The 10050-nt window shown below is 44.7% G+C and overlaps 1 protein-coding gene across 1 annotated transcript in view; it reads left to right on the forward strand.

The window, feature by feature from the left end:
* The window catches only part of PDE2A (phosphodiesterase 2A), a 528828-nt gene that overhangs the window by 156185 nt on the left and 362593 nt on the right, over positions 1-10050 (forward strand). The gene's annotated exons all lie outside the window — the stretch shown is intronic.

Below are 10050 nucleotides of genomic sequence, written 5' to 3' on the forward strand. Positions count from 1 at the left end.
TCATCAACCCATAGTAAATCTAAGGGCTCATCCCCACTTCATTTAAACTGGTGTGTGTTGCCTTCCCTCTCTGTTGGCGCAATCTTCCAAAAGATCCGCTGTTCCCACTATGAAGGTGGTTTTTTCATTATCCCTCTGTAATTGTTTCTTTTTGCCACAATTGTCGTCCCCACAGTTTACACCACTTCAAAATGCATGTCAGTCATCTGTGCGTCATCGGTGACGTAAGCGGCAGCCCGGCTTTGGGAACTATATTTTTAAAAAGTAAAATTGATAGAAGATTCGACTGACTGATTTTGCAACTACTTGCAGTCAGTGAGGAAAGTAGTTGCAAAATCAGTGAATCGAATCTTCTATCAATTTTATTTTTTAAAAGTATCACGCGCCCATCATTCACACCAGAAGCACAAAGGCAGCGCTGAGAGGGAGAAATGGTGGGCCTCCCAAAAACCAAGGAGGGATGGTCAACACCCTCTGCCACGAGACCCTCCCTTGCGAGAATGATGCCATTCAGAGCCTTCGTTCCCACTTGTTGAACACGCTTCGGAATCGTTCTTTTCAAAAGGACCATTAAGAAAATAGTGTCTGGAAAAAATTGGGGAGGTTTTTTTTTGCATTTGCCTCACTTTATCACGACAGAAATGATCAAAGTAGGATCAGAAATGGTTTCAAATAGCAACGACGGTCATATAACCTGATCAGTGATTTGCTTTAGACCCTAAGGCAATCCTCTCCCAGTGTTTCCTTGATCAGATTTCTTCACAGGAGGTTTGCCGTGGCTTTCTTCTGAGGGTGAGAGAGCGTGGCTTACCCAAATCATGCGTTGGTTTCTACAACTAAGTGGAGACTTGAAACCCTGGTCTCCCAGAATCCTAGATCTGGAGTCCTTAAGCCACTACAGCACACTGGCTCACTAAAAATGCACACACATCCCAGAGAAAACTCTGGAAGTGCTGGAAGTCCAGGTTTTGAAATAGAGGATGCTTTTGATGCAAAACTGGGGACAGAATGGAGGACCTGCAACTTGTTTAAAAGTTGAATAGTTCCTCCTTGGGCTTCTAATAGAGGGTCTTTTTCTATCCCGAAAAAGGGAGCCCAGTGAGGTTCTTATCCTCCCCGTTCATCTGTATCCTCCCTGTTCATTCTCTTCCTCACAAGTCTGTCCAAAAAGCAACATTAAAAAGGTCACCATTGCAAAACTAGTTGGTTGCCAAATTCCTAGTCAGAGGCCTTCCATATTCTTAGAACAAAAGAGCAAAAGGATTTTTCCTCTCTCGGTGGACTCTGTGCAAGAACCAGCCCTCAACCCTGAGTGCCGCTGGGCTCCCTCTCGCTCTCCGGCTGGTCTACGGAGAAGGAGATATCTGCCCATGGTAGTTAGACTCAGCTACTCAGTTTCACTCCAACAGCTTTCCAGTCACTCTAACTATCATGACTCCACTTTCTCGGCGGCTTCTCTCGGTTTGAGCAATTAATTTGGAAATATCAATACCAAATGAATAAAATGGGAGAGAAATGATCCCTTTCTAATCCAGGTTGCTACCACAAGCATTAGCAGAGATGTGTAATTTGTGTGTGTGCTTGTAGAGAGAGTGTTATGAAGGTGGGCCAGGTAGTATTGTTGAGGTGTTTGTGCCTTCAAGTCATTTTTCTACTCCATCTGTCGGGGATGCTTTGATTTTGAGTTCCTTCATGCAGAAGAGGGTTGGACTGGATGGCCCTTGTGGGTCTCTTCCCACTCTGTGATTCTATGATTCTAATGGTGACCCTACTACAGGCAATATTAGAAAAGGTATTTGTGAGGTGGGGTGGTATGGTCCAAAAAGAATTGCCTTCTGCCACCATTTTGGCTTCTCTAGAGCTCTGGAGGGCCCTTCTGTGGCCTAGAAGTGATATTTATTCAATGTGAGTCAAAGGCTTTACCGGCTGGCATCCATAGTTTTTAATGGGTTTTTCAGGCTATGTTGGCCATGTATTAGAAGAGCTATTTCTCACTTTTGACTGCCTTTTCTCAAATTAAAGTTGTTTTGGGGTGGAGATCCCCCACAATAGCTTGGAAGAGTCTCAACAAGTGTGGGTTTGGCTAAATAGCTTAATTTCTTTGGCCACAGTTTGTGGAACAGTGGTCTGGCGGTCATCACAGGATACGTGGGGTTGCAAGGGAGGTGCTAGGTGCTCTAAATGGCCAGATGAATGGTGTGGGTGGCCAAGTTCTCCTCAATGGTACAATGGGAGGGGGAAAATTAAAATGAGAGAGGAATTTGGATGCTCTGAGTTTTGGAACGGAAAGGGTCAACAATCACCTGAGAAGAAGAGGACCATCTTTTTTGACTGGTCTGATAGGGAATGATGGAAGGCAAGGAATGTTTTGGAGAGAGACAGAGACCTTATTCACTAGCAAAATCCCTCTGAGAAATGGGCTTTAAATTAGAAAAAACTGCAAATGCCGGAAGTTGATCAGATGATGTTTCTGCAAACGTGAAACACACGCAAAGTTAAAGCGAAGGACAAAGGGACAAAACAGCAGCCTTTTATTTTTGGAACTTCCCAAAAGTCCTCTGTTGGCTTTACCATGTTGTTTTTCATTGTCATTAAGTCAACTTCCACCTTTAAGAGATCCAGCATGGTGTGGTGGTTTTGTGGTTTGACTACAATTCTGGAGGCCAGGGTTCACATTCCCAGTTTGGCCATGAAACCAATAGGTGACCTTGGGCAAGTGGCATGCTCTCAGCCTCAGAGGACAGGAATGGCACATCTCCTCTGAACAAACCTTTTCAAGAAAATGCCACACTAGGTTCTCCTTAGGGTCATTATAAGTTCTGAAATGACTTGGGATCTCCAAAGAGGACCAGAAGGTCTCATCAACAGCCCTCCTAGGTCTTGCAAACACTGGGCAGCGCCCATGGCTTCCTTGGCTGAGTTAATCCACCTGTAATGCCATCTTCCTCTTTTCTACTACTACCCTGCGCTTACTACAGGAGTTTATTGTCTTTTCCAGTGAGTCATGTCTTCTCCTTAATATCTCCAAAAAATGACAGTCTCAGTGTAGTCATCTTGGCTTCTTGGGAGAGTTCAGACTTGATTTGCTCTCAAGCTGATTCATTTGTCTTTTTAGTCGTCCACAGTATTTATAGAACTCTCCTCCAGCCACATTTCAAATGACTTGTGCTCTTCGCTCTGCTTTCCCATAGCCTCCAATATTTCACAGAACAAAACTTGGACACGTATATCAGAGTGTGGTCAAGGTGGCAAAAGTTGTTAACGGGGAAGAACAGATGAGTTAGGAGAGGTCACAGTTTGCGGTTGCTTGCAAAGGAGGGCAAGTTTTGCTCCCTGCCTGCTGAGTGAATTGAGTGCAACTGTGTGTGTGTGTGTGTGTGTCATGCGCATGTGCACACACAAGGCGCACACGCCCCACACACACACTATACCCCACTTCTTTCCATGCCAGCATTCTCTGAAGATGCCAGCCACAAGCTGCTGGTGAATGTCAGAATAAACTCTTCTAGACCATGGCCACAAGCCCCAAAAACGAACAAAGAATATGGAATCCGGCTATGAAAGCCTTTGCCTTCCCACTAAATACCCTTCCTTTGGTATATAGTGACAGGAAAATGGCAATTTCTGTATTACGTGAAAATGTGGAACTTCAGGCAGGTCTGATGACTTATGCAAGGGAATTTGTACAACCCTTCACTCTTCCATTACATCAAGTCCTTTGACCTAGAGGTGTATTTATGAATGCTCTACAGTGATGTACATTGTTAACACCTCAAAAACATATCTTGCAAAGTATCAGACTTTTGAAGTGATATGTAATATAGTTACCTGCAACAGGTTACATTTTTGGAGGTGGGGTAAGGAATGTGTAACCAAGTTATATCTAGTGTTGTGGCTTTCCTGGAGGAGGTCTCCTTAAATGAAGACAGAGAAGAAAGTGATAATACCCAGCCATAGTCAGAGATGGCTGACAGCCCTGTTGTAATGAAGCAGCACTCTGAAATAACCAACCACAGTGCTGTGAAACATCAGAAACAAACTCTTCCAGAACATGGCCTCATAGCCCGAAAAAACCCACAAAAAACTATGGATGCTGGCCATGAAAGCCTTCAACTTCACAGAACCTGGTTCATCCCAGGCAACATCTGGAAATTTGGGGAGGTGATGGGGCTCTGTTGTGTGTCAACTGTTAAACCCTTTGTTGTTGTTGGTAACTGCCTTCCCATTGACCTAACCCATGGCAACCCTATGGATGAGATGTGGAGTATGTCCAAAGGAGGGTGACCAAGGGAAGCATGGGAATGTTTGCCTGGAGAAAGATGGTTAAGAGGTGATATGATAGCCCTGTTTAAATATTTGAAGGGATGTCACATTGAGGGGGAGCAAGCTTGTTTTCTGCTGCTCCAGAGAACAGGACCTGGAACAATGGATGCAAACGGCAAGAAAAGAGATTCCATCATCACATTAGGAGGAACTTCCTGACAGTAAGGGCTGTTAGACAGTGGAAGATGCTCCCTTCGAGTCTCCTTCCTTGGAGGTCTGTAAGCAGAGGGCTGGATGGCCATCTGTCAGGTATGCTTTAATTGAGAGTTTCGCTTGGCGATGGCCCTTGTAGTCTCTTCCAACTCTATGATCTATGATCTCCAGCCCCCCTCCCATCCCCTCCTGCTCTGCCCAGTTCCTGCAAAAATCATATCTGTGGTCTCTTTAATAAACTCCATCTATCTGGCATGTGGCCTTCCTCTCTTTCTACTTCTCTCCACCTTCCTAGCATTATTGTCTTTTCCAGCAATTCATGCCTTCTCAAGATATGTCCAAAGTCAAAGTCTTGTCATCTTGGCTTCTAGGGGTATTTCTGGCTTGTTCGCTCCAGGACCCACTTGGTTGTCCTTTTGGCTGCCCATGGATCCTCCCACCCAAGGGAAAGGAAATGCCAGAGACACTCTTCTCCATCTTAAGTAAACTATACCAAGTTAATGAGGCCAGCTGGGCTAGTATTTCCTGGGTATAGTTTAGATGAGGCTGTATTTTATCACCCACTTGTTCAGTTTGGAGAAAACATCGTAGGTGGGCAGAGGAAGTTGAGTGAAGATCAGAGGAAGGTATATCATAGAATCATTGAATAGAATCATAGATTCCTAGAGTTGGAAGAGACTCAAGGGCCATCCATTCCAACCTCCTTCTGCCATGCAGGAAAACACATCCAAGCAACCCCTGAGACAGACGGCCATCCAGCCTCTGTTTTAAAAACCTCCAAAGAAGGCGATTCCACCACACTCCAATATCAGCCATCTAAGATATGCAGATAACACCAGACAAGCTGGGAGAGAAAATAGCAAGTGTGGAGCAATTACTGAACAAAGTCAAAGAGGAAAGTGCATAGGCAAGTATTAAGAAAAGCAAAAATGACCATGGAAAATGTACATATATTCAACACAGATGATGAAGAAATCAAAATATAAAGGTTCTCATCCTTGGATCAAGCAATGATCGGAGCAGGGTTGCAGTCAAGAATGGAAGAAGACTAGGATGGGAAGGCCAGCTATGAAAGAACAGGCACTAAAGGTAGAATAATCCAAGCCATTGCATTCCCCATCACCAAGTATGGATGTGAGAGGTAGACAGTGAAGAAAGCAGATAAGAAGAAATTATTCATTGGAGAAGAGTGCTGAGGAAAACAAAAAGACAAACGAATGGGTCCTTGAACAGCTCAGCCTGAAATCTCCCTAGAAGCCAAGATGATGTACTTTGGCCACATCATGAGAAGCCATTGAAAAGACATGATGCTGGAAGGATGAAGGCAGTAGAAAGAGAAGAGACCTCATACCAGGTGGAAGGAGACAACATGTGAAAGGGATCTAGAGTCCTAGTAGACCACAAGTTGAACATGAGTCAACAGTGCAATGGGCAGCTAACAAGGCCAATGCGATTTTAGGCTGCATCAATAGAAGTTAGTGTCTAGATCAAGGGAAGTAATAGTGCCACTATTCTGCTCGGTCAGGCCCCACATGGAATATGTTCCAGTTCTGGGCCCCACAATTCAAAAGGACATTGAGAAACTGGAGCCATGGCCAAAGGAGGGCGACTTAAATGGTGAAGGGTCTGGAAACCATGTCCTATGAGGAACGACTTACGGAGCTGGGGATGTTTAGCCTGGAGAAAAGAAGGTTAAGGGTGATATGATAGCTCTGTTTAAATATTGAAGGGATGTCATATTGATGAGGGGCAAGCTTGTTTCTGCTGCTCCAGAGAACTAGGACCCGGAACAATGGATGCAACCGGCAAAAAAGAATTCCACTCAACCTTAGGAGGAACTTCCTGACAGTAAGGGCTGTTGACAGTGGAAGATGCTCCTTCGAGTTCCCTTCCTGGAGGTCTTTGTAGCAAGGATGGATGGCCATCTGTCAGGTATGCTTTAATTGGGAGAGTTTCCTATGGCCCTTGTAGTCTCTTCCAACTCTATGATTCTATGATCTCCAGCCCCCCTCCCCATCCCCTCCTGCTCTGCCCAGTTCCTGCAAACTCATATCTGTGGTCTCTTTAATAAACTCCATCTATCTGGCATGTGGCCTTCCTCTCTTTCTACTTCTCTCCACCTATCCTAGCATTATTGTCTTTTCCAGCAATTCATGCCTTCTCAAGATATGTCCAAAGTCAAAGTCTTGTCATCTTGGCTTCTAGGGGTATTTCTGGCTTGTTCTGCTCCAGGACCCACTTGGTTGTCCTTTTGGCTGCCCATGGGATCCTCCGCACCCAAGGGAAAGGAAATGCCAGAGACACTCTTCTCCATCTTAAGTAAACTATACCAAGTTAATGAGGCCAGCTGGGCTAGTATATTCCTGGGTATAGTTTAGATGAGGCTGTATTTTATCACCCCACTTGTTCAGTTTGGAGAAAACATCGTAGGTGGAGCAGAGGAAGGTGGAGTGAAGATCAGAGGAAGGTATATCATAGAATCATTGAATAGAATCATAGATTCCTAGAGTTGGAAGAGACCTCAAGGGCCATCCATTCCAACCTCCTTCTGCCATGCAGGAAAACACCATCCAAGCAACCCCTGAGACAGACGGCCATCCAGCCTCTGTTTAAAAACCTCCAAAGAAGGCGATTCCACCACACTCCAATATCAGCCATCTAAGATATGCAGATAACACCAGACAAGCTGGGAGAAAATAGCAAAGATGTGGAGCAATTACTGAACAAAGTCAAAGAGGAAAGTGCATAGGCAAGTATTAAGAAAAGCAAAATATTGACCATGGAAAATGTACATATATTCAACACAGATGATGAAGAAATCGAAATAGTAAAAGCGTTCTCATGCCTTGGATCAAGCAATGATCGGAGCAGAGGTTGCAGTCAAGGAATTGGAAGAAGACTAGGAATGGGAACGTCAGCTATGAAAGAACAGGCACTAAAGGTAGAATAATCCAAGCCATTGCATTCCCCATCACCAAGTATGGATGTGAGAGGTAGACAGTGAAGAAAGCAGATAAGAAGAAAATTAATTCATTGGAGAAGAGCGCTGAGGAAAACAAAAAGACAAACGAATGGGTCCTTGAACAGCTCAAGCCTGAAATCTCCCTAGAAGCCAAGATGATGTACTTTGGCCACATCATGAGAAGCCATTGAAAAGACAATGATGCTAGGGAAGGATGAAGGCAGTAGAAAGAGAAGAAGACCTCATACCAGGTGGAAGGAGACAACATGTGAAAGGGATCTAGGAGTCCAAGTAGACCACAAGTTGAACATGAGTCAACAGTGCAATGCGGCAGCTAACAAGGCCAATGTGATTTTAGGCTGCATCAATAGAAGTATAGTGTCTAGATCAAGGGAAGTAATAGTGCCACTATATTCTGCTCTGATCAGGCCCCACATGGAATATTGTGTCCAGTTCTGGGCCCCACAATTCAAAAAGGACATTGAGAAACTGGAGCCATGGGTCCAAAGGAGGGCGACTAAAATGGTGAAGGGTCTGGAAACCATGTCCTATGAGGAACGACTTATGGAGCTGGGGATGTTTAGCCTGGAGAAAAGAAGGTTAAGGAGTGATATGATAGCTCTGTTTAAATATTTGAAGGGATGTCATATTGATGAGGGAGCAAGCTTGTTTTCTGCTGCTCCAGAGACTAGGACCCGGAGCAATGGATGCAAGCTGCAGGAAAAGAGATTCCATCTCAACATTAGGAGGAATTTCCTGACAGTAAGGGCTGTTTGACAGTGGAATGCACTCCTTCCTCGGAGTGGAGTGGAGTCTCCTTCCTTGGAGGTCTTCAAATGGAGGCTAGATGGCCATCTGCTGGGGATGCTTTGATCTGGATTTCCTGCATGGCAGAATGGGGTTGGACTGGATGGCTCTTGCGGTCTCTTCCAACTCTATGATTCTATGATTCTATAAGTCACTGATAAAAATAACCCTGTGGCATCCTACTAGTCTCTTTTCTCCAGGATGAACAGAAGCCATTGGTGAGCTTCCATCTTCACAGTCCACCAAGCTAAGCTGTTTTTTGGTCAGTAGACCCTAAATCCATTTTTTAAACCCAGTTGAATGAATGAGGATGTGAGAAGTCAACACTCATGTACTTCCTATTGATTCAGTGGTTCTCCAATAGTTATGACTAGTTACTGGGTTTAGGCAATAAGGGAAGGATGGGGATCCTGCAGCCCCCCTGATATTGTTGGACTGCAACTCCCAACAGCCCAAAGCAGCAGAGCCAGTGTGAAAAAAGATGGGAGGTGCAGTCCAACAATGTCTCAGAAATTGCATGATTCCCAACCTTGCTGTAGTTTCAGAACATTAGATATGGACAGGTAGATTTCACTTCTTAAATTCTTACCGATGAGTCTGTCCCCAATTCTTTGTTAAAAAAATACGAAGAGAAAGTGCAGACTGGGCGAGCGATTAGCATAATATGCAAATCAGGCTTCTCCCATTTGGAGGGTAGGAGTAAGGTGACCCTCAGCCTGGAGTGGATTATATCCGCCAACGTACTTTTATGAACCTGCCAAAAGCCGAGATCCCTCTCCTTCGATGTGGGGAACACATGTGCCGATCATGTTGGCACAGCTGCTATTATGTATGTTTTTTAAAAATGATAATCACAATGCTTTTTGAATACATCAGCTGCACAGGTTTGCCTTTAACTCCTCAGGCCTCTCTCTGCCCACGCTGCCTCCTCGAAAATAGCTGAAAAGGTGTTCCTGGAATGGAGTCTGCCTTTCAGAAATCGGAAGGCTTAATCCTTCTGCACTTCATTGGGTAAATCCAAGACATCCAGGTATTTATCAGGCACTTGCAGAGAAGACTCACATATTTTTTCATCCTCTGTGTGAATGGATTCAATGTGGAATGGGAACCTCAGTGAGATAGGACTGTACCATATGAAAGAGTCCTAACCAGAGACAGTTACAGGGAACCTATAGCTCCTTGGTTGAAACAGCTTGATTAGCTACCAGTTTGTTTCCAGGCGACTTTCAAAGTGTTGGCTGTGATATGTTAAGCCCTGTAGGCCTTTGTGTTGTCATTTGCCATCAAGTTGATTTTGACTTGTGTCAAAATTATGTTTGAATGTTGGGCTGTGACTGGAGGCCAGGCTTTGATTCCTACCTTGGCCATGAAACCCATTGGGTGATCTTGGGCAAGTCACAGGCTCTCAGCCCTAGGGGAAGGCAATGGCAAACCCCCTCTGAACAAATCTTGCCAAGAAAACCCAGTGATAGGTTCACATTTGCATCACCATGAGTCAGAAACAATTTGAAGGTACACAACAACAGTTTATATTAGGAGGAACTTCCTGAGAGTAAGGGGTGTTCGACAGTGGAACACACTCCTTCCTTGGAGGTCTTTAAAAAGAGGCTGGATGGCCATCTGTCAGGGATGCTTTGACCGAGAGTTCTTGCATGGCAGAAGAAGGGGATTGGACTGGATGGCCCTTGGGGTCTCTTCCAGCTCTATGATTCCATGATTCTATGAGTCTATGATTCTATATACAGTCAGTCTGCCTCATAAATGGGCTTCCCATATGCGGGCTTGAGGTCATGCAGACAGGAAGT

This window comes from Sceloporus undulatus, chromosome 3, assembly GCF_019175285.1.
Source record: "Sceloporus undulatus isolate JIND9_A2432 ecotype Alabama chromosome 3, SceUnd_v1.1, whole genome shotgun sequence".
In the NCBI taxonomy this organism is placed as follows: Eukaryota; Metazoa; Chordata; class Lepidosauria; order Squamata; family Phrynosomatidae; genus Sceloporus; species Sceloporus undulatus.